The sequence below is a fragment of the Accipiter gentilis genome, chromosome 18 (genome assembly GCF_929443795.1).
Source record: "Accipiter gentilis chromosome 18, bAccGen1.1, whole genome shotgun sequence".
Lineage (NCBI taxonomy): Eukaryota > Metazoa > Chordata > Aves > Accipitriformes > Accipitridae > Astur > Astur gentilis.
In genome coordinates this window covers 3,311,362-3,334,859 of record NC_064897.1, presented here as the reverse complement: position 1 = coordinate 3,334,859, position 23,498 = coordinate 3,311,362, and the positions used below count along the sequence as shown (strand labels likewise).

General features: G+C 40.9%; 1 long non-coding RNA gene across 1 annotated transcript in view; it reads right to left on the bottom strand.

The window, feature by feature from the left end:
- LOC126047875 (uncharacterized) overlaps positions 1 to 23,236 on the bottom strand; it is a 56,644-nt gene extending 33,408 nt beyond the window's left edge. The window contains exon 1 of the long non-coding RNA XR_007508724.1: positions 23,162 to 23,236. This is a non-coding gene — a long non-coding RNA (uncharacterized LOC126047875). The remainder of the gene's footprint in view (positions 1 to 23,161) is intronic.
- Positions 23,237 to 23,498: the final 262 nt, after the last annotated feature.

Genomic DNA, 23,498 nt, shown 5'->3' with positions numbered 1-23,498 from the left:
GAAACTTTAATGACTTGTGAAAACATATAATTAGGGATTTGCAGCCCACCCAAGAAATTTTGCATGTTGAATTACCACACTACTCAAAGTATGTATTTTAATTGCTGGGTGAAGTTCATACATGTAAGCCAAACTGTTGAAAGAGCAGCTGCAGTAGTGTTACCACAATGATATGCAAGCCACAAATCCTGCTGTTGAAATAGGTTATTCACAAACTGCTTCTATGACATCCTCTGTCTGTGAAGTTAGTTGGGCTTTAGGGAAAAAAAAGAACATCTGATGTTCTGTTTCACCCTCTCAGCATTAACTCACTGACATTAAACAGATATTTATTACACTGTGGTTTTAACATTTTAAATCTGCACATATTTCCTATCCATTTATAGCCTTTGTGTAGGGATGATGCTGTAAAAAAGCCGTCACCTCACTGATAATGTCACGAGCCGAGCATGTAATCACCTTTCAGGGGGAGCCTCAGTGAATCTCAGAGGGTCTGACCCTGTTTCGCAGAATAATCCAGGTTGGAAGGGACCTCAGTCCAACCTCCTGCTCCATGCAGGGACAACTACGAGGTCAGACCAGGTTGGTCAGGGCTTCACCCAGTTGGGTCCTGAAAGCCACCAAGCACGGAGGCTGCACAGCCTCTCTGACCAGCCTCTTCTACTGCTGGACTTGCCTCCTGGTGAAAAAGTGGGGGGTTTATATCCAGCGCGAACATCTCTTGTTTCAACTTAGGCCCTTTGTCTCTCATCCTCCTACCACGCACGACCGCGAACAGCCTGGCTCCATCTTCTTGATAACTTTCTTGTGGGTAGTGGAAGGCCCTCAGTTGCCCCTGAAGCCATCTCTTCTCCTGGCTGAAGAAGTCCAGTTCCCTCAGCATCTCCTCACTAGCCAAGTGCTCTAGCCCCAGGCCATCCTGGTGGTCCTCCACTGAACTCGCTTCCTTTTATTGACGCCTTTCTTGTATCGGGAGGGGTGGGTAAAACAGCGTTATAAGTGCAGTCTAACGAATGCTGGGTAAAGGAAGATGGTAACTTCCCTCAACTACTTCCTGTGCTCCCGTTAATACAGCCAAGGATGCTGTTAGCCATCGTCTCTGCCAGGGCACGGGACTGGCTTGTGCTCAGCTTGCTGTCTGCCAAGACCCCCAGGACCGTTCCTGCAGAGCTGCTCCCCGGCCTGTATCACTGCAGGGGGATTCTTCCTGCCCGAGTACAGGACTTCACGTTTATTCCTGTAGAATTTTGTAGGGTTCCCGTTGACCCACTCCTCCGGCCTGTCTAGGTCCCTCTGGATGGCAGTCCTGCCCTCAGGTGTATCAGTTGCTCCCTCCTATTTGGTGTCATCTGCAAACTTCATAAACGCGCGCTCTACCACCTCCAGGTCACTGCTGTACAGGACTGGTCCCAGGAGAGACCCCTGTGGTGCCCCCCTTGTCACTCACCTCCTGCTAGAGTACGACCCACTAATCACTATCCTCTGAGCCTGACCCTCCAAACATTTTCTTATGCATCTATTTGTCCACCCGTGCAGACCATAAAGCCCTAACTTGGGTGCGACAATATTGTCATTCAACAACCAATGTTGAAAGGCGTTGCTAAAGTGAGATCCAGTGCTCTCCCCTCCTCCACAAATCCAGTGATTTTATCCTGGAAGTCAAGGAGATCAGTCAGGTATGATTTACCTGTTTGGTACTGTCTCTTCTCTGCTTTTTTTCAAAAAGAAAGGCAATTCAGCATGCTTACTATCAAGAAGAACTTCATACCTTCTCACAAAGCTGTACTTTCACCATCACAGAATTTAAAATATGCAATGATTTGTAAGTAAAATACACCTCAGAGCTCTAGAGAGAGCCACCAGCAGTGAAGCAATGACTAATGCCTATAAGTAAGACCATGGCCTTGACATGCTTAAGAACCAAGGAACCGTGGAAATCGGTAGCTACATACAGACTAATAAATTCAGTGCCTGAGCTGTTCGTGTGCCCTGGGACAGGACTGACTGTGCCGTTAGCACATTCACTGGCGCTGCTTGGCCTGGGCCAACTAAAACTCTTCCAATAATTCCTGGCCACAATTTGGCAGCTGAAATGTCCCAGGGACTGCTCCCAATAGGCAACTGGCAGGCAAACATCCTGGTTTAGGGACCGGGAGTTTACTAACGTAAATGTGGGCTGTTCCAGGCCGACTGGCCCCTAAACCCAGGACATTCCCGGACAGGTTTAATCAGCTCTTATATACTGAGCCACTGCAAGTTTTTTCCCAATTCGACTGGTTCACATGTGTCTCTGTCCTGATCAATGTATGCCTTTTCCACCCATGAAGATTTAAAACCTAAGAATCAGTTGCATATCTCTTTTTTTTTTGAAGACTCATGCTAATACAACCAAACCAATTCTTCTCCTGTGTGCCTTTATGAAGGTGAAAGCTGCTCCACAGATAATTTTCCAAGTAAGCTTGTACAGCAGCTGGTGTGATACTGTTTTATCACAAGCATGAATATGCACCATCATGTAGCATTTCTTTCCTTATCTGAACAGTATCACTAAACTGATGACACCCAGGTGCTTTCAGAGAGTTAAATTCCTCCCTCACATATGAACATGACGTTCCCACAGTGCTAGAAAGTGTGAAATAATATGGTGAGAGAACTGGCTACTAAGATAGAGAAAAGTCACTTTCTCCAGTCAGATTGGGATGATTTTTCAGAGGTATAAGAGACACCCGACTCCCATTAAGGATGAATGGCAACTAGCCATCCATCCTCACGCAGTGCTCTGCAAGCACTAGAAAGGGGGATTCTGCATCCCTGCTAAGAAAAAAACTCCAAATGGATGTGTCTAATGCAGGGCTTAGCAGGTTGCCCACCTCCAGGTGCATTCATTCTTACATATTCACTGGCTCTTGCAGCTGACGAGGACACGGTTGTACACCGACTATCTTCAGGAGATGCGTGCTCCTCCCCAGGAGGCAGAAGAGCCGGGAACAGCTTGGAGCTGAAACCTACCTTTAGGTATAACTGAAGCATAATACCCAAGCTGGTGAGAGAAAGCCACAATGAGATCAGAGTTTTTGTATTGCATTAGTTTTGTTGATAGCTAAACAGTTCCACAGATGTGCTGAACCATGAAACACATAAACACGCAAGAGGAAAGACATATTTTGTCAGTAAACTTTATGTAAATGTAGCACAAATATGAAAACATCAGTAATAGGGTATGGCTTAAATGAAAACATGGTCAGTTTTCTGTGGACAACACAGCCGGTTTGCTGTAATGTGAGACTTTTGGATTAAATGAGTAGTTTTTAACTACCCCAATGAAAGTTCTCTTTTGGCAGGACTGGTGAACTCTCTTCTGCATCAAGACATGAGGAAGAGGAGAGAATTACAGGCTTTCAGTCGTAACTTGTTGTCCCACCGGGAGCTGTACAGTGAAACTGTGGGGTGCAGAGGTCCTCACGTCACCCCTGCCCAGGAGAGGACCATCACGGGCAGCAGCAGAACCCAGCCGTGCCCACGGAGACACTGCGTCCTGCAGGAACGGGCCAGTTCATTGTGCTTGGTTTTCTTCCCACTATTCACTTTCTCTGCTGGCTCACCCTACCAAAGCAATCAGGCTCACAATAAAAAAACGTCATGGCACTTCACTCCAGTGTAGATACGCCGTAGGCCTACAAATTGGACTAGGCTGTTATCAGTCAAACACAGATCTCCCAAGTACATAACACTTACTTCTATCTTCATTCAAGAACTCCTCCAAATCTATCTGCCTGTCTCGTCAGCTTACAATGACGACTCACTGATTACGTTAATGAAACATGAGAGGGCTCCATCAGTTCATGAACAACTAGGAAACAGCAACTGAATACAAAGACATTTTCCATCGGGTTTTTTTGGTTTGGTTTTGGTGGTTTGTTTTTTTCAACAGAACAGTCAGGTTTGCATTACGGTGCCTGCTTCCATGACAGAAAGCTCAGACTGGGAAGTGTCCTCCAGGTTTTTAATCAGTCTCCTGATCCCAGATGCGCCAGGACAGCTGTTTTTGCAACCTTCATGATGGACAAAATCACAGGCGTTGAGGGAGGACTGAGACTTCTCCTGAGTTTAGCCTTGTCAGAAAAGCTTTTGGGGCTGAACAAGACACTGATTTTATACTAAGACAATTGGTTTTGTACAAAGATAGCAGTGGTTCCATCCGGTCTCAGGAAACTAAGACTCTCTGGGGTCTGTGACTCCCAGGTTGCAGCTCTCCTTCCGAGGGAGACTGTAGGATGAAGCACAAGGGGAAAGTTGATCAGCTGGACACAGGACAAAAAAGAATCTCTTTCTGCAGTAATGATGGTACAGCTTTCAGTCCAGTAATGCAAAAGCCCAGAAGAGGAGCAGGATGCCGAACACCTTATTAATGTGGCCAAAATGAAGCTTCAGCTCAGTTATCTGTAGATGTTCCCACACCCATAATATAGCAGCTGTTTGTAAAGAGAATATCCAGCCATATGTACTCAGGAAATATGTCACCTACCCTGAATTTTATTTGTATTTGTATCCGCTGTACATATTTTTGCTGAAGTTCTAATAGATTCATACTTCTGGCTGCTCAAAGCACATGGGCTTTTCTTTGCATTGGCAAAGCACACGCAAAAAAATCAAGCCTAGGAAAGAACATCTAATTCTATTCCTTAACTTTTGTCATGATACCATCTAAAATAACCGTTGTGAGTGTTTAAATTTGGATATGTGTATATACATTTGCTTATTTGCAAATGCGTATGGAAAAATACGAGGCAGAAGTGTCTTTGTCCTTCCATCAACTACAAAGGGAGTTTAGATGGTGAGATCATCTGTCAACATCTATCCCATAAATGTTTAAATATGGACAGATGAGAGTGTCATTGATTATCTGGTTCCTTTATGCTGTAGATTGGAGACTAGATGAATAGTGGTTTACCAGGAGAAGCATGAACCCAGGCAGTAAGATGGCAGTTGCATCCAGTCAACGCAGAGCTGGAAAACTGTCTTTATGCTTAGTCAGCAAGTGGCAGGGAAGTTAGGGGTGGATTTTGTCGGATGTGGTATCCTTCCCTTTCTATCCTGAACTGTTGTATTGCATTGTCCCCTTGTATAGGCTGTGCAAATTCTTTGTGTGCTTTGAGTTGTCTGAATTTTTAAAAGTGTTGTATAAATGGTAATTAATAATAAAAAAAAAGGGAGCGCAAAAAAAGAGCATGCTCTAAAACTCATAGAAGCCAGTGTGCAGATATCAGTGACTTCAGAGGGCTCTGCGTCAGGCCCTATGCCTTTAATTCTGTTTGAAGTGCGAACATAAATCTGAAATGTTTTACAAAAATAAAACATCCTATGCCAATGTAACAAAACTTCTAACATATGCCTGCTCAGGAAGTTGAGCTCTTTGTGGGACCAAATTAACAACTTCTATCCCTGAATGAGATAAAACTGAACAGAAACTCCTTGTGGAAGACTTTCCAACTATTTATTAAAAGCACACAGAGCTGATATAATATTATTCTGTTCCAATTCATTCTTTCTCCAGACTACTGCACTTTTTTTGTTGGGCCAACGCATTTTCCAGGACTGGCCTTTTCCTTGCTCTTTTCCTGTGCTGGCACCTTTTAGAGGTCTGTTTCCTTCGTGCTACAGCACTACACAGCTGCCCTCAGGGACATCAGATCTTGCAAATTCCATTTTAAACTCCATTGGTAAATGACACCAGCCTTCATGGAGTTTAAATTATTTGGAGATATCAAGAACAATGTGCTGGACAATTCTACGGAGCAAAATGAGGCTAGATGGCTGGTTCATATCATGCTCATATAAAGTTACTATTCGCTGGCTTCAGGTGATTTCTCAGTCATAGGACTACAAATGGATAAGCAGTATATCTGTGATGTCTCAGAGTTTTATAGTGGCATCATCCAGATATAAACCTACAGACCAAGATGTGCAAGTAAAAGTATTCAGACTGCATCTATGAAGGCAACAATTTAAACCTTCTTGCTCATTCTCTGTTTGCCCATCTGGAATAAAATGTCTGAGGACAAAGACATTGGAAATTTCATCTGTAGAGACATTTTAAGTACAGAACCCCTAACTATAAAACAATCCAGTTTTCCCCTTATAAAAATACACTTTCACATATCCTCCACCTCCTTGAACTCCATCTATATAATAGTTTTTACCACATCAGAAAATAATTTTTAAACACTGATAAAAAAAAGTGGTTCCAACTAATACAGTTGTTCTGGCCACCACAGAAAGAGCAATTTTCCTGCTAGTACTTCCCCTGCATTCCCCCCTCCACCCCCAAAACCCACAGTGGGATTGCTGTATGTTTAATTGTGGTGTAGCCTATAAAGCACAGACACAGAACAAGAAAGGGCAAAGAAAAAAGGGAGCAAGGAACTGTTTGAAGAGAGGGAGACCATAAAATCATTGCCTCTGCAGCTTAAAGATGTAGCAACCCGTTTTGCTGTAGTAACCCAAAGCTCCAGGGCAACTTGGAGTACCTGAAGGTATGTGTGGACTGATGGTGATTACTAGTAATTTTTGTGTTCCTGAAAAGGATATAGCACAGGAGCTACGCGTTACTACAAAGCTGATGTTGCTGAAGAAAGTATCATGATTTGGTATAAATGTGCTAAATAAGTCTTTATTAAATAAGTTTCTGTTTTATTATATTAATTATATTTTAAGTCCTAAGTGCATATAAAAATCACAGGGTTTTCTAGAAGGAAAAATTATATTTGTAACTTTGAGATTATTGGGGGGGGGAGGAAGAGGGACATTTTGGATCTTCTTTCAGATGTTAGATTTCATACACCCAACTTTCCTCTATAATCGAGAATGGTTAAGTCATGAAAACTGCAATTCTGCTTTCAGAACAAAGTTTCTTTCACAGGAGATGCAGAAAACCATTAAGTGTAAGACCATCAGAACCGACACTGAGTATTTTTGGTTGCTTTTTTCAAGTCTTCATCATAGAGTTTTCATTTTTTATTGTACTTTATTTTAGCCAACCACAATGTCATCTAAAATGTTCCTCAGATGCATGTCATTGTTTTCTGCCTTTCTATATTCTTAACGAGTCAACTGATCTTGCTCTCGTTGGGTTTTACCGAATAGGGGGAAGTGCCTCTGACTACCGATCCCTCTAGTCTAGAAGACTGACTGCACTAGGTAACTTCTAAATACAGGCAACAGCTGGCTTGTAGAGAGTTACGTGGAAATTGTATAATTACGTACAAGAAACATGAGGGGAAGAAAGCACACAAATCTGCTTCTCTGCAGTCATAATTTTGTTGAAAGTCAACCGAGGGAACAATTCCGAATTGCCATCTATCTTTTTTGCTGCCTCTGCATCAGAAGTAGATCAAGTACTGCCTGCTGGGGAGAATATACAGCAAAAGGTTTAATTCTACTACTACTAATAATAATAAATAACTTATGCTACTGCAACACAAACTGAAGGAGGCTAAAACCAGAGCAGCACGTGGCAATCATGCTCCTTGAAGTTTGGCTTGTTCAGGCAATCACGAGGACCAAAAACCAGAGGAGAAGGCTGAGCTATCACATGTCAGTGACCACCCCAGCCACCAAATCTACTGCGGAGCATCTTCAGGTACCGCTGCTTTTAGCTGTTAACACATTCCCAGCAGGGTGCCATCGGTGAGATAATTTTACCTGCTCAGAATAAACAATCTTTTGGTGTGCATGTAGTTACACACTCACTGGCAGAAGCTTGCAATAAATCTTGGGTAATGAATTAAACGATAATTTCTATGTATAAAGGATTTTAAAAAATAAAACCCACATTTAGAAAAGTAAATGTAATACTAGGTACTTAAAGTTAAGCATCCTTTAAGAAGGAAATAATCATGGCTTCAGTTTTCCTGCCCATAAAATGGGGGTAATGTTACATAGCCATTTTCTAAATTACTACAGGATGTTTAGATGGGAGCCTGTACATTAGGGCACGACAGTGCTATTTTCAATCTCTCTCCACACAATATTAACTGCAATGCTTCCAAAAACATGCCCTGTCTACACTGCCACATAGTCAAGTCTGATTTTAAAAAAATAAAGGAGAGTGAGTGATCAAGCACACATTACAGCTGTGCCACTGGGTCAGTAAGTGAGAAGTTAAAATAAGAAGTTCATTCAATAAAATATTGATTCTGGAAACAGATTACAGGAAATCATACCGTACCACTAACTTAATTTATGAGTATTTATACTGCAGGAATTATACCAATATATCAAACACAATGCCTTCAACCTTAGTTCAAAAGAGAATTTTATCTCTAAGCTTTAACAACAGGACTGAAAATAATTCAGATTATATGGGCAGCATTTTAGCAGCCCATTTTCATCTTCTTTAAAAGCAACACTCTAATGCATGATGGTTAAGGGATCAAGTTGGGATTATGTGGAGAATGTTAAACATATACCAAATAATACATCTGTTTTGAATAAAAGATGTTGCATAGAGTTCCAGTTCATTTTTTTCAACTCTTTGCTGTACGTGTTGTAGCTGCTAAGTGAAACCACGCATCAGATAAATACATCACTTCAGCAACAGATTGCTGATCAATTGTCTGACATGTTCTGAAATATGTGGGTTAAAAATACTTGGGGGCAAAGGCTTTTCTAGTTTGGAAAAAAATTGTTTCATGTTCTCTTGTGGTTCATTCTTCCATCTCTGAGCTTCTAGGAGTGCTAACATTTCTCTAGGCTGGTGCTAGATCATTTCCTCCATGGTGAGAAAGCAGCAGACCTTACACCACGTTCTCTGCCCGTTTACAAAAGCTAGTCTGACTGCAGTCAGACTTGATGACCTGTCAGTCTCCGGCCAACAAACAGGTTGCTCCCAATAAGAGAACCACTAATATACTCTGTTTGATTGCTGTATCTTACGACTTGAATATCGTTTTGAAGCAACTCGTTTTTCAGAAAATTAATTCAGAAATTCTGATACTTGGATTTATTTTTTTTTAAATCAATTGAAATAGGAAACTGAAAACTTTGTCAAAAGTACTACCTTTGACTCACTAATAATTTCATTTCAATAATGTCAAAACATTACACTATAACATATTGATGTTAAATATTTACGTTATCAAATCTGTATGATAACAGTATCAATAACTAGCATGACTGGTTACTAACATTCAAACAAAAATAGTTTCGATACTTTAATACTTTCATCGAAATGGCTGTTTAGCACTTTTCCTGGTCCTTGCAGAGGGCAACCGAAGAAGACCCCAGCTGGCATCAGGGCTGCTCCCCATGGGAGACCATTTCTTTCTCTGCCCCACTTCCCTGTAGGCTCCAGACCTGCTACCCGCCTCCCTGGGCACATCCACGAGGAAGCGCGGACCTTCGTCTCAGGGGCAGATGTGAAAACTACAAGTCACAGCCCAATGCATGCTTCTCTGGCGGGAAGAGAAGCCCTCTCTAGAACATTGGAGAAGGATTCCACCGGGCCCCTGGCCAAGACCCTCCTGAGGACAGGCCAAAGGCGACAATTGCCCCAGCAGCGCGGGCTGCTGAGAAAGCTCTGCCACCACTTCCATCCCCCTCAGCCAGTCCCTAATAGCGACAGTCTGTGGGCTGGTGGGACTGTGTTTCGTGGGACTGAGTGGATCCCGTGCTGCTCACCCAGCACACCGCGTGAGCAGCAACTGCGCATCCCACAATGTACTCTGGAAGACGAGGGACACTTTGAATCCCACGATCGTCTGTCTTGGGTAACTCCTGTGCAAGAGTAACCCAGACCAGACCCTGAAGAGCTCCTTCCTCTGCCTCATGAGCCTCCCCGGCCACTTCCCACCCAGCGCTACTGTAAGCCCCAGCGATGCCTGGCCAGTGTGCCTCCAACACTGTGCCCCCAAAACTGTGGCACAGGCTCATATTCCCCTCACTCCCTTTTCCAGCAACTAGACCACCAAGTGACTGCCCCTCTCACCGTCACAAGAGGCTCCCTTTTACCATCACACAGCTGGGGAGGAACCCCTGTTGGCCAGCTTGTAACTCCAAGCTACAAGGAATTTGGTCCACTGGGGACACGAGCTGGAAACTTCTTTGTGGAGCAGTAGATGTGGGCATGCTCACAGGGCTGCCCCACATCACTTCCCAATACAAGGGAAAATGGGTGCATGTGAACACGGTGTGTGCTAGGCTGCAGCCCCTCTTCTGGTTCCTCCAGAACTTCTTACTGAATTTCTGGCAGCATTCCTCATCTTTTCTCACTCTTGATACCCTCCCCATCTGCAGCCTCACCTCCTTGTCCCTAGAGGAGCTCTCTGTCAGCATCCTCCAGAGGCAGATGAGGAAGGCATTTAGATCTGGATTTCCTAATGAGGAAAAACCAGTAGAAACAACTGCCCTACAAAGGCCTAGAGTCTAAGAACAGTGCAATTATACAAATACTTGCCCTGAGTACTCATCCAGCCTCCAACTGACTCCACTCAGGAACCAGAGGTATTTTCTATGTATTGAGTAATTTAAACTCTATTTGATACCCTCTACTCATACTGGAAAAAACCCAGTGAACAACCAATCCCTCTTCAGCTTCTTCACTCCACTCATGCCTATTGTATCATCGTTCAGTGACTTCTTTTCCATGCTGAAGTGCATTGCACAATTGATTTTGGTAACCAAACAAGTCCATATACACTACAGGGTTCTGGAGCTGCCAGCTCCCAGGAACTCAACCATTCCTACATCAACAGGTATCAGAGGCAGAAAGCTTAGAAAAAATACAATCATCACCTGTCACCCAGACTGATCCTGGGCTGACCTTTGAATATTTCCTCACTGGTGTAATTCTCTGTGGTTTTCTGATAACCTAAGGCAGATGCATGCGATGACAGAAGAAATACTTTGAACCTGATATACTGCTGGGTTATGGTTTTGTGCAGTCCTTTTGCAGTGACTGTGAAGCAAGCAGAGAGTGTTCTTGCTCAGTGTAGTATCTGCTAAGCACCAGGGCCATTTACAGTCCCACTGGGATCTGGCCGAAGACCCGGCTCCTTTCTACTACACAGAGCAATCCTCCTAGGGCAGACTCTTTAGCATAAGAAAGCTGCTAGTGCAAAAATACTGTGTTTCTGAGGCAAAGAAAACCTAGTCACATCGGCAGATGTTCCTGCAGCCAGTGGAAACTGGCTCAGACAAGAAATGTAACTTCCGGGGGGGGGGGGGGGGAAATTTGATTTATGGAGTGGGAAGTTTTCAAAGGGGCTCTTGCAGTCCAAAGGGACACCTACTGCCAGCCCTGCCAATGACTCTTGCTGTGTTCTCAGCATCCCGTTCTCAGTATCTTTGTCTCCTCTTTGTTCTCGTGCGAGGTACATCTCAACTACTGGCCTAAGTAAGCTTCACACTAGGACCTGTCTACAGTTACAGTCACCGTGAGCGTCACACCAGCACAGCCACGACAGTGAAGCTCTGCAGCATGGGTGCAAGGTTTGCCAACTGAAGGAGATTTTGTGCCATCGTAGTTACACTAGGCTCTGAACCCTACAAGTTAATCTGGCAGCAGCTTTCTCCCGGCAGCACAGCTGTGTCCACACCAGGAACTTTGCTGGCTGAGCTCCACTGAGCAGGTGGGATTTTTTTTTTTATTTATTTATTTTTTTCCCAAACACAGGCTAACATCATTGTGTGAGCAAAACTTTCTAATGTAGGACTGGTCCTAAAAAGAACATCTCCAACATCTCTGATGTAAAAAGCTCTGTTACCTCTGCATGTTATCAAGCTGTCTTGTCCCTCAACTCCAACTATAAAAAAAATAAATTTGTGTCCTCCAAAAAAGGAGGTGGGAAGACCGGCAATGCTTATGGATCACAGGAACGTCAGAACTGCTTTACTAGTTTTTCTGTGGCAGCAGCATTTGATTGCTGCACTAAAAAGGCAACCGGTGAAGCTTTTTGCTTCACAGGATCATGATGCACATTAAAGCAGAATCAGCTTCAGCTTTGGAAAGCAGAGAAAACACACCCACTTATTTTAGAACCTGTCGGACCACTGCCATGCAAAGTCTTTTTTTAAAAAGGGGTTTAATTAATTTGTTTGATTACTGGGCTTACAGATGTCCTACTTTCAGTTCTAGTAAAGGGATAGGAAAAATACACAAAATTAATATGCATTTAGAAATTAATCAACACATTGAACATTAATGCCCGATTATCTGTTTACGTGTTGATATTTAGTATCTTTTTGCTATAGGACCTCATTAGCCTTGTCACAAAAAAAAACCCTTTTTGTATAAAGCTCCTCAGAAAAATAATGTAAGCTGGAAATCTTACACAGTTTGATAAACAGCTTTGAGTAGGAAACAAAGTGATGTGAAAGGGCTTTTCTTCATGTGCCTTCTGTTAGTAATGACAGTTTGCTCTTCCTTATAGTTACATGTGGGTTACTTCAGTATTTCATTTTGAAAAGCCAAAGTATATCCAGCATACCTCAACTCCAGAGAGTCAGATAAAAAGATTAGTCAACAGAAAAAGACAAAAAGAATAAGCAAGTAATGTGTCATCCCTATATACGTGTCAGGCTCAGACCACTTTACCCATCCCTGTTTTGAACTGCTGTCACCAAGTGCATCCTCCACTATCCTCAAGCACCTTGTAGCCTTTTACAGATTTTTTTTTCTGATTCACTTGATTTAAAAACAAAGCAATCTTCACTGAGAGAAATTCTGTAACTTGTGTGACAGGTACCTTGAACCAAGACCAGTCAGACATTTTAAGTCAGGTGTCAAATAAAGAAAAACAGAGTGCCAATGCAATATTAACACTGGTCATTTTATAAATTAGGAAAACAAAAAAGATCTTGAAAGATAATATGAGACTCTTTGTATTCAGGTGGTATATTACATGTCTTTGATGACTAAATATGTGTATTAACCTAATGATTGTTATTTTAAGTGAATAATCATTAAATGTACAGGATATGTAGAGCATAAAGTCACACCCCTGTAAAAAGCCTATCTTTTGCATTTCCTGACTTAAAAAAAAAAAAAAAAAAAACACCACTTGAAAACTTGATAAACTTCATAAAATCTGCAATATGGTACATTAATAATAACTCAGTGTTATGTAAAGTTAAAATCTGCTGCCAAACTTTAAGGTTGCCAAGTTAACACTGACTTGCAGATAACCATTATCATGGTGGAGAGTTTTTCCTGGATAATAACTTATTCACTAAAAATGCAGTTTTCACAAATCAAAGCAATCTTTAACTCATGTCAAATCTGGCAAACACATCTGAACATTTTTTTTTCAGTGATGAAACTGTGTTGGCTCTACTAATTCAGTAGATGAAGAGCATTCAAGGGCAAGACCCCACGGGGCAAAGGTTAAGGCATTTGCCTCTGAGTTAGGATATCTATTTTGCACTTTCTGTTCCAAATTCACTAAAGAGGAGATTTGACTATTTGTCTTTTAGTTCTCCAGGTAACTACTCACGGGGCTGCTAGTAAAAGGAGAGAGGAAAGGAGGGATAATGAAAATTACCATCTGTTTATTCAGATACATTACTCACTCTCTTTACTTTCATTAAAAGTGGCCAGAAATACTTTGTATAAGACAGTTATGTTAATAGGCCATTATTAAAATGTTTGATCTTGGCTCTACCTGAACCAATGTTTAAAACCTCAGCATAGCTGCTGAAACCAAAACATCATTTACTCACCTCTTTTTTTAAATCAGTACCTTTAGTAATGCATTTTCCAGGTCTCTCTTCCTTCCGAAAAACCTGTCTTGCAGAACCCGGCCACGTACAGAGAAACAGAAAGCGATCAGACGCAGCCAGGATGCAAAAATCTCATTGCTATGCATATGCAGGGACAGGAAGCAGGAACAATGTTAAAAATCAATAACTAAGAGAATTAATACAGAGCCTAGCTTTTACCACAAAGCACAGGTTGCAGGCTCTGTAGCCAACATATTCATCACATAGAAAAGCAGATTTTTATCGGTTAGAATGCTTCACTTCCATACGTAATACCAAAAAAAATACAGTCAGCATCTGAACTGCCTGGACCAGGTAAATGGTGATGGTTCGGACTCTGACCACCCGCCTTGGCTGAGAACAGCCTCCCCGAGTGCTCCTTCCTCGGATGCATTTAGAATTAATCCCACATGATCCAGATTAGAGGGAGAGGAAACCCAGATTAGATACCCCTCCCATTTAAAATATAAACCCAATAAAATTATATTAGTATATTTTAGAGGTTTCTAAGATAGTCCAAGTCCATTTAACTGACCTAAGAATGTTAAAGAAATTGCAGCAAGTAACAGAGTTTTTTCAGAGTTTGGGGATACCTTATTCATTTTACTATTTTTTTTTTCTTTTACAAGTTTCCTGGTTTAGACCTTTTAAGAAAAAGCTGTCTTTAAGATGTTAAAAAAAAAAAAAAATCTTCTCAAGAATCAGCAATACTCTCTAGGGGTTATTTTAGGCAATTCTAATTCTACAGTTTCCTCTTCACATGGGATAAGGATCTTGGATAGTGTCAGAGATTCGGTATGTGCACAAAATCTTGGCCCTGGAACATTAAGTTGTCATAGCTACTTTGGATGGTTTCTAAACACGGCCAAATCCTCCACAGGATCCTTCCCAAGTTTAAAGGGCTCTTCTGCAAAAGCTGGTTCCGAGTGTTTCAAAGCAGGTCTCACTGTTTTTCCTCTATGTATCTGTACAATCTGTAATACAAAGAAAAGCATTCACTAAATCAATGACAAGGCAAGATTAAAAATAAAAAACTAAATAAAAGGAGTCCAGGACTGCTTAAAAGCAGTGTTACTCAGGCTTCAACAGGGCATTTTCATGGTCTGCAAGGGATTTCTCTTTAAAAAAAAAGAGTTTGCAAGACTGTGTGTGTAACACAGTTTTTCAGGTAGAAAGTTTGTCATTGTTCTTTTGAAAATACACATTTTGAAAAAAAAATTATAAGGAAAAGGGTGAGACGCTACAGACCAACTAAGAGAAAGCTTGTCTTCTGAGAACAGAAGAAAATGGTCCAATTCTTAGATGCAGACTATACAATAAATTCTGGTTTGTTCACAGCAGTGTAAAACTGGAATAAATTCATCAACAGCAGAGAAGCTGAGCTGGAATTAGAACAGCTGAGAGCAAAGCTAGGCCTTTAGTTTTACATTTTGTTCAGCTCTCCTACAACTTGAGAAGAATCATAAATCAGCAGCTCATTGTCTCTGGAAATATATGTAAAACTAAGTAATTTTCTTCCGGGCCTAAAGATGGAAGAATGGTTTAATTACCTTTAGCATCAAAGCAATAATCTTCATTTGAAGGTACGGTTATACTTTAGAATATGGTATTATAAACCCTCTGACACAGGAGAAAGCAACATTTTCCAAACTGTATTTTACCCTAGATCTTCAGGTTAGTCTCTATTCTTTTCCATTGTCAATGCAAGACACGAGAGCAGAGTAAATAGTGAACTTGAACTGTTAAAAGAAGAACAGGGATTGTTGATTCCAAAGGTAACTACAGGGTATGTTCATAGCAGACAAGATAAAAAGGGAAATCTAGTAAATGGAAATCAGTTTGGAACAAGCTCTTCGGAGAGAACTATTGCCATAAAATGCTGCTATTGAAATACAAACAAACAAAAAAAAAAAACCCAAACAACCCAGCTTAGTAGGTTAGGTCTGCTTTGAGTAGGAGGTTGGACCAGATGATCTCCAAAGTTCTTTCCAACCTAAATCATTCCATGATTCCAAACAAACTGGACTTTTCCTTGTAAACATATTTGTTCAAAAGATGGAAAGAGATTTAAAAAAATATATTGATTGGATAGGTAGTTACTACTATAGTAAAACTTACAAATAGTCACTCACAAATAGCAAAAATATTACTTCCTCAGGAATACAAAAAATAACAACTTTATGGTTTGATCATTCAAGTAAAGTCTGGTCAGAGAAAAATGTAGTGTATAACTCTTTTAGCATTTTCCCTAAGCTTTCCCACTGGTGGAGCACAACTTTTTGGTCATGTATATCGCTGCTTCTCTCTCAATTACAGTCCTCTTGTTGCATTCCAAAAGACCCAAGGAAACAATATTGTTGAATACAAAATTTTATGAATGTTATACAGTAAAGACCTGTTGGAAAATGTTTCAGTGTATAACTTCTAGGAAATTTAGTTTTAATGTGGGATATGCATCACTCATGAACAGGGCACTTAATTTTTATTGCCTTGTTGGTTAAGTTAATTACGTTATAACTGCTAGCAATTTTTCATCAAAACAGGAGGCTGTTTTACCATATTTTTTACCTTTTGCTCCACTGGAGTGCACTGGAAAATATCACAAATGTAGACAGAGGAGCATTGTTAAATGGTGGTATTTGTGCTTGTAAGTTCAACCTAAAATAAAGTTGCCATAAACCAACAATAAAATGGAATACAAGGCTGACATTAAGGTATAGGAGTGGAATTTGCCACGGTGAAGTAATGAAAAGAGGAAAACTTTGGCAGCTTTAGCTTCAGATGTATATTAGGTGAAAAACAAGTAATACGTAAAGTTTTTTGTATTGATTCTCCTATTGCACTTGTGTTACTTGACAGTGCTTTGGGGTTCCAGTTGTGCATACGAACATGGTTAGGCAAGGTACTAAAAAAAAAGCAACAACAAACGAGTCACAGAGACTCTGCTGATGCCAGTGCATGTGTACAGGCCCAGTCTGGCATTGCTTCCCTACCTGAAAATCTCACTCAGATTTCTACTTCCATCCCACTCGATCTAATATCCACAGAGAGAATCCCTTCTTTCTTTTAAGGAAAAGATTGGAGTCAAAATGGACTGTCACACTAACTTGAACAATAAATACAATATTTCTTCCTAGTGCAGTTAGATTATGCCCAAAGAGCTCTGTTGGTAAAAATCTGGTCATTTTTATGCTTGCATTTATGTGCAGATCTATAATCCTATGAGCTATTCTGGTATTTGTCATGTCCATCTCTGTGTTTTCCCACTGTTTTGATGTGAAGGTCAGTTTTTACATCTTCATGCAAGTCTGAATCAGCAGCCGTTCAGGTCCTGAAGGTATGGAAGGCACAACTGGCTGTAACCACTAGCTGTAAATGTTTAAGCTCACTCCTGTCCCAAAGAGAGACTGAACCGCTTTCAGTGATTAAAGGTAGATATCAGTAAACAATTTCAGGACGCAATTATATAGCATTTTCACCCCTCTGACTGGAGGAGGCTAGCTGCTATTGACTTAAAGGGGTTTGAGCTTCTGCTGATAGTTATCCTCTAACAGTTGGGACCCCTTTTGACCCACACAAGTGGAATTGATCTATACGGTACCACTGTGGTCCTAAGAGGTATCTGGTTAAGATGTTCTTCAAGATCAGGCCCAAAGCACACAGAAAGGTTACTCAACTGCTATGAAATGCACAAGTACCATTATAGACGTATTTTCTGTTTTCTCTGCTTTCATCATGGCTTTGTTGGTAGTGTTTCTTTTTTCTCTGAAAAGGCCACAGTTTAAACCCTCTCACAGAAATATATGTTTCCTTCGTGTGGTTTTATGGCTTGACATTTTTGGCCTTGATTTCCCTTGCTGCACACCTTCAAACATTTTTAGGCCATTCATTTCTACAAAGAGCAGCAGATATTTCCTGAGACAATGAAAGTCTCCTTTCTCACCAAAATGTATACTGCCCTCTCCCACTTTTGTTCTGTTGTTGTTTTGGTGGGTTTTTTTCCCTTTATTAATCATCATCTGCTTGGAAGTATGTATTTAAAAGATCGGTCCATCTTTCTTCAGATGAGGGCAGCTTATCACCAACATTTGTAAACCTGGGCCACTGCACAAGATGCTGTAAAGACACCAACTACAAAGACAGTTCCTCTCCCGAAGACCTTACAATTAAGTGTCTGACAAGAGACCACAGCTGGACACAACCCACACACACACAACAACAACAAAAAGGAGACTTGTAGTGGTATTTGGCAAAAGATCAGGTAAATTGTCACTGATACAATACTCCCCTGTTAGAAGATCACTGATAAGACCTGAATGACTACATGAATGCTGTTCGGTTGTGCTTAACCAGCCAAGCTAACTCCAAGGAAAAACAAACAAACAAGTCATGGAAATCGTGTTTCCCTCATTGTGTCCCTGGGCAAGAAGACAGGGTGCTGGACAGGACATCACAGCAACTCAGGAGCACAGAGAGATTCAGTTTTGAACCCTGGAGCCCCTGTACATCTAGGGAAGGAAACCTCCCCGACCTTTCCAGAGTACAATATTTTGAGGGCTTTTTCTGCTACTGTTCTCTCACTTAAACCTTTTTAAAGCCACCACCAAGGAGTGAAGAAGATCCAAAGACAAGAACTTACAGTTCTCTGAGGTCTCACAGGTGGAAAACTTGGGACAGCTGGAGAAGAAGATTGTTTCCTCCTTCCATGTCCCTCCTCCCTCTTCTTACCCCTGCCTTGCCACGTAGTGCCTCTGTACACTTAGAATATTTTGATTTGAGCTTAACTGTAACCAAATCCTACGCTACACTCCAGTAAGGCTAAGCTAAAAGGCCTGATGAGGAAATGCTGCTGGGAAACATCTGTGCTTTGTTTTATGCAACCGAAAAGTTAAAATTATTTTCATAAATACCATAATGTATAAAAGCTGTGAACACCCAACTGTAGTGTCAGACTTCCAAATTGTATAAATCTATTTGTCTCTCATATTAGTAAATGTTATTTGAACAGAAATAGTACATTGTAACAGCCTAACAAGAAGCAGTCTTTCTGATGACGTTTGAGACTTCTTTGCTCCACTGTATGGAAATATTTAAGACTTAAAAGATTTATATTACAAGACAGCATTTAAAATGGCTCGGTCCTGTTCCCAGTAAAGTCAAAGAGGATTTTTACCATCAACTTCAATGGAAACGGCATAAGGGCCAAGAGGCATTTTAACATATTTTTTTTCCTATTTTGTTCTAAGAGTCAAGTAGTTTCTCCAAAGCCCACCCCCCCCCCCACAAAAAAAAAAAAAAAAAAAAAGAAATTCAAGCAAGTTATCAAGTGTCAGTCACTGCCATGGCCAAACATTAACGTCCATCGAGACCTCTGCGCAGGTAACAGTAAGTGGGGTCTGAATATCACAGTTCCACCATGCACAGCACATTGGGCACAGCGAAACACAGTGTGTTTCTAAGTTTGTTATTGGAAAGTTTCTGTAGCCTTTTAGGATTCTTTCTCACAATATCCAACACACTTATTTGCTCTGAGACAAAAATTCTCACCTTATGCACACACTTCAAAGATAAAACTCAACGTAAACTAGTAAGTGATAAAATCTGATCCTTTAAAGGGATTTGAGTTTGAGTAAACTCAGCAGCCTTTGATCTATTTTCTTTTTTTATGATTGACAGATGCCAAATCAAATGAGATAAATGAAGAAACAGTACCATAAATTTTTTAAATCCATGTTTTAACTTAAATAACACAAGGACAAACACCATTTCTCTTCAACTGCATTTTTCCACCAGCCTCCAGTATTAAAATGTTTTTCTTGGTTGGTTTTCATGTTTTATGCTTGTTTTTTTAAATAATTTTTTAGATCATGCATTTTGCATTTCTATTGAGCCTTAAGTGATATGTGAATAGCAAAAGCATATTTAGCTTCTTGATAAAAGTTTTCAGGAAACATGGAAATGGCATGTCCTAATATTTAGTTTATTCTTCCTTCTTCCGTTTTTTGGTTTGGGGTTTCCCCCCCCCCCTCCTCTTTTAGATATTCCTCTGCTACAGTGCCCTAAATATTAATGTAACAGCAAAAGATTTTCTCTAAAGTATCCTCCACTGCATTTCTTAGTGGTGTATTTTCCAAAATGCTTGTTTGATATCCCTTAAAATATCAACTGCATCAGGACATCAGTCCTCACAGAGTGAAAAATTATAACCCAGGCAAACTGCATATCTGCCCATCTTTTTAACTGCATTTACTGGATTTATCTGACCACAGACATTTATCTCAAACAGCTGACTTTCAATTGTCACATCTAAAGCTGAAATGAAGAAAAAAAAAAAAAAACACAGGAATGAAAAATAATAATATTTCTTAGTTAGCTGTATAGTTTCATATATTTAACGAAAATTAAAGGAAAACTAAACTTGCAATGAAGCCAATGAGCTGCAACAAAGGTGATTATTTTTTTTTAGTTGCTGGTTTGATCAAATATTTTTGTAGAAACTTAAGCATTGGCTAGTATGAAATTAATTTTCTCCCAAATCTCAGATGGGAATAATAATAATACTTTCTTTCTCTTCATTTTTATCCTGACCATTTATTTAGAATTATAAGCTCCATTGGAAACTACCTACTGTGCGTATGTCCAGACCCCACATTGATGCGTTCTTGATCTAGTTTGGTATTGCTAAATGTAGCAAAAGTATATTGGTCATGAAGAAAACATGTTTATGTGCTTCCTAAAAGTTAGATTAAAAAAAAAGTCTGAGCATTTTTTAATGTGGTAGTATGCATCGTATTAGAACAGGAGTCATCCGATATCAACATTCAGGCCTGCATCTTTTGTCTTTAATATGTAAGCAGCAACTAGTTTCTGAAATATTTGCACTGTAGTTTTCAGCTGAGCATGTTTCAGCGAGTAAGGGGGAGGTGTATGGAATAAGTAGCTAAACTGCTTCCTAAATATTCAAGCAAGAATGAGTACTCAAGGAGTCAACTGCTCATCAGAATCTGGAGTATGATGTTTGGAAACAGACTGCTATAATACATAAATAAAGAAATAATAAAGATTTGCCCACCTGCTCTTTGTTGTAATTTCTGGTTAGTACTTTTATATATACATGTATATATACACACACACACCCCCCATATATGGATAAAACATGTTACACTGAAAAAAACCTTCCAGATCACCTTCCTGTTTGGTTTTTTTTTCAGTGAATAATCAACCTACATTGCCATGAAACCTGTGTCTCAGTGGGTGAGCAACAATATTTACATATGCAGATAAACACAAGAAATGCTCTTGATGAAGTTTAGGGTTTATAATCCCCTGTTACTGGTAAAGTCTTCTATAATTCCCTGAAGTGTTTGCTGTTTGGGCTGAGGTTACATATTCTTGTACTACTCTTTGAACTTCCCTCACCAGTTTAAAAGCATGCAGGTACTCGGTGCCAGGCACGGCGCAATCTTGTATGTGTGCAGTTCTGCATATGCCAGCCGATTAGTCTGAAAAGTAAGGCTGAACAACACAGCGTCCGACACAGTCATTACGGCACAGAAACACATCAGGCACAAATATGATGTCCCTGTGACAGTTGCCATGGGAAACCTAACTTCGAATTTCCTTAGGTCTCAGTGTAAAAAACTTTGACCGTGTAGCATTAATACCAGGGGTTGGCTTTGCACCCTTTAGGAACAAAGCTAAACACTACAGGTGTTAAAGTAAAATCGTTGTGAGCATTTTACTCGCTTCTTTTCCTCTGGTGCCGTACTTCAGTGTTGTTCTGTTTGAAGAGTCCTAAGTGACCCTTTAAGCTTAAACACAGCCAGACAAACTTTTATCCCAGACAATTATGAGGGAAAACACGATAATGTCACGCAAACGTGATCCAGTGACTTAATTAGAACCAAGTTAGCAGAGAGGGAGAGAAGCTGTAAATCTCCTGAGACTCCTCGGGGGGCTGGTGCGGGATGGTGAAGCCCTTGCAGGGCTGGGAAAGGGCAATACAAGGGCGGGGAAAAAAAAAAAAAAAAAAAAAAACCAAAACACTGCATTTTACAGGAAAAAAAATGTTAGAATAAGGCTGTATATTTCTAAAAGAAAATGTTAAGAAAGCCTTTAGGGAGAGAGCCCAAGGAGTTAATTTCCAGCAGCACTTGAGAGCAGGCAGCTGCCTGGGCAGGCTCCCGGCGCCCTCTGGTGCGAGGCAGCAGCAGCAGTGGAAATTTCCTCTGGAAACCAGCTTTGTTTCCAAGTTCAGACAGATTAAAATGACTCCTAAACGTGCCGACGGAACGAGGGGTAATTTCCCCCAGCGATGAGGCGGGACAAGGGCAGCCTTGCTTGGGGGATGACTTAGTTTGGGGGTGATGGGGAAGGAAGGGGGAAGGTTGCTTCTTTTTTTATTATTATTATTTTGTCTTGATTATTTTTCCCCTCTTATTTCTGCTCTGGAGTCTCAAGTTGAGCCGGCTGCGATAGGAAGAAAGGAGCCTTGAAAACCGGGCGGTGTATGAAAACGTCGCAAGCTCCTCGGAATAATGGTTGCAGCGTGACAAACATCTTTCCAAAAAAAAAAAAAAAAACCAACCAAAAAAAAAACCCTCAAAACCAAACAACTCACCAAAAAAAAAAAAAAAAAAAAAAAAAAAAAACCAAAAAAAACAAACAAAATCCGCACGCCTGTTTCCCTCCGGTCTGGAGTTTCCAAGGGAGGGCTAGCCTAAACGAGCACGGAGGAGAAAAGTCTTCTTCCTACATGACTTTAATACTAAAGGGGAAGAGCCTCAAAAAAAAAAAAAAAAAAGGCATTCTTGATTTCAAGCACTTCTCCCTTAAAATTAAAGGATATTGCCTAACTCCAATCGACACCCTTATTTTAATTGCCAGGACAGTGAGGAGGGCTCTCTCTTACCAGGCTGCAAAATCAGATATTTTTTTTTTTTTTTTTTTTTTTTAGATCTTAACAATAAATAACAAGTCATTTGTGGCTACTTTTGAGAAACAAAACGCACAAGCACACACACACGCGCGCCTACCTATAAACGAAAAGGGGCCAACAGCTCAGAATAGGAAAGCAAACCACAGGATTATTCCTTTAGGTACCTGCTGGGGAAATACACTCTGGTTTTAACCCCTAAAAAAGGAGGTGGGGGGGGGTTGGGGGGGGGGGGGGGCAGCTTCCCAGCTCATCTTTACCAGCTGTTTCTTCTTCATTCCTAATACCTCACCAAATGGCCCATTTTCCAGCAAATGCATCCTCCAACCCCTTCAGGAGACCTGACAAAAAGCAGGTACAGCTTTTTAGCAGGGGTGGGGGGTGGACCTGCAGCCGGAGCCCCCCCACAGCAGCTCTCCGGCTGCAGGTCCAGCCCCGCGGAGATGGGTGGGCGATGGTCCTCGTCGGTACCTGGTTACAGCGATGAAGTTAACGAGGTTTTTTAGCTCAGCTTTGTCAGCATCTCTTCCTCTTGGCATCCTTTCCACGGGGGCAGCAGGAGCTGGGTTTCTCCCTCAGCTAAGGCTAAATTTACCTTTAAAAAAAAAAAAAAGAGACAGGTGTGGTTTTGGTGGGTTTTGGCTTTTTGTTGGTTTTTTTTTTTTTCTTAAGGAGGCTTTTTTAAAAAAGGAGAGGGTTTGAGGGGTTTGGTGGGGGTTTTCTTGTTTGTTTGCTTTTGCCTTTTTTTTTTTCTTTTTTTTTAAGGAGGATTTTAAAATAAGTGCTTTCACCTCCCCGCCCTGACAAC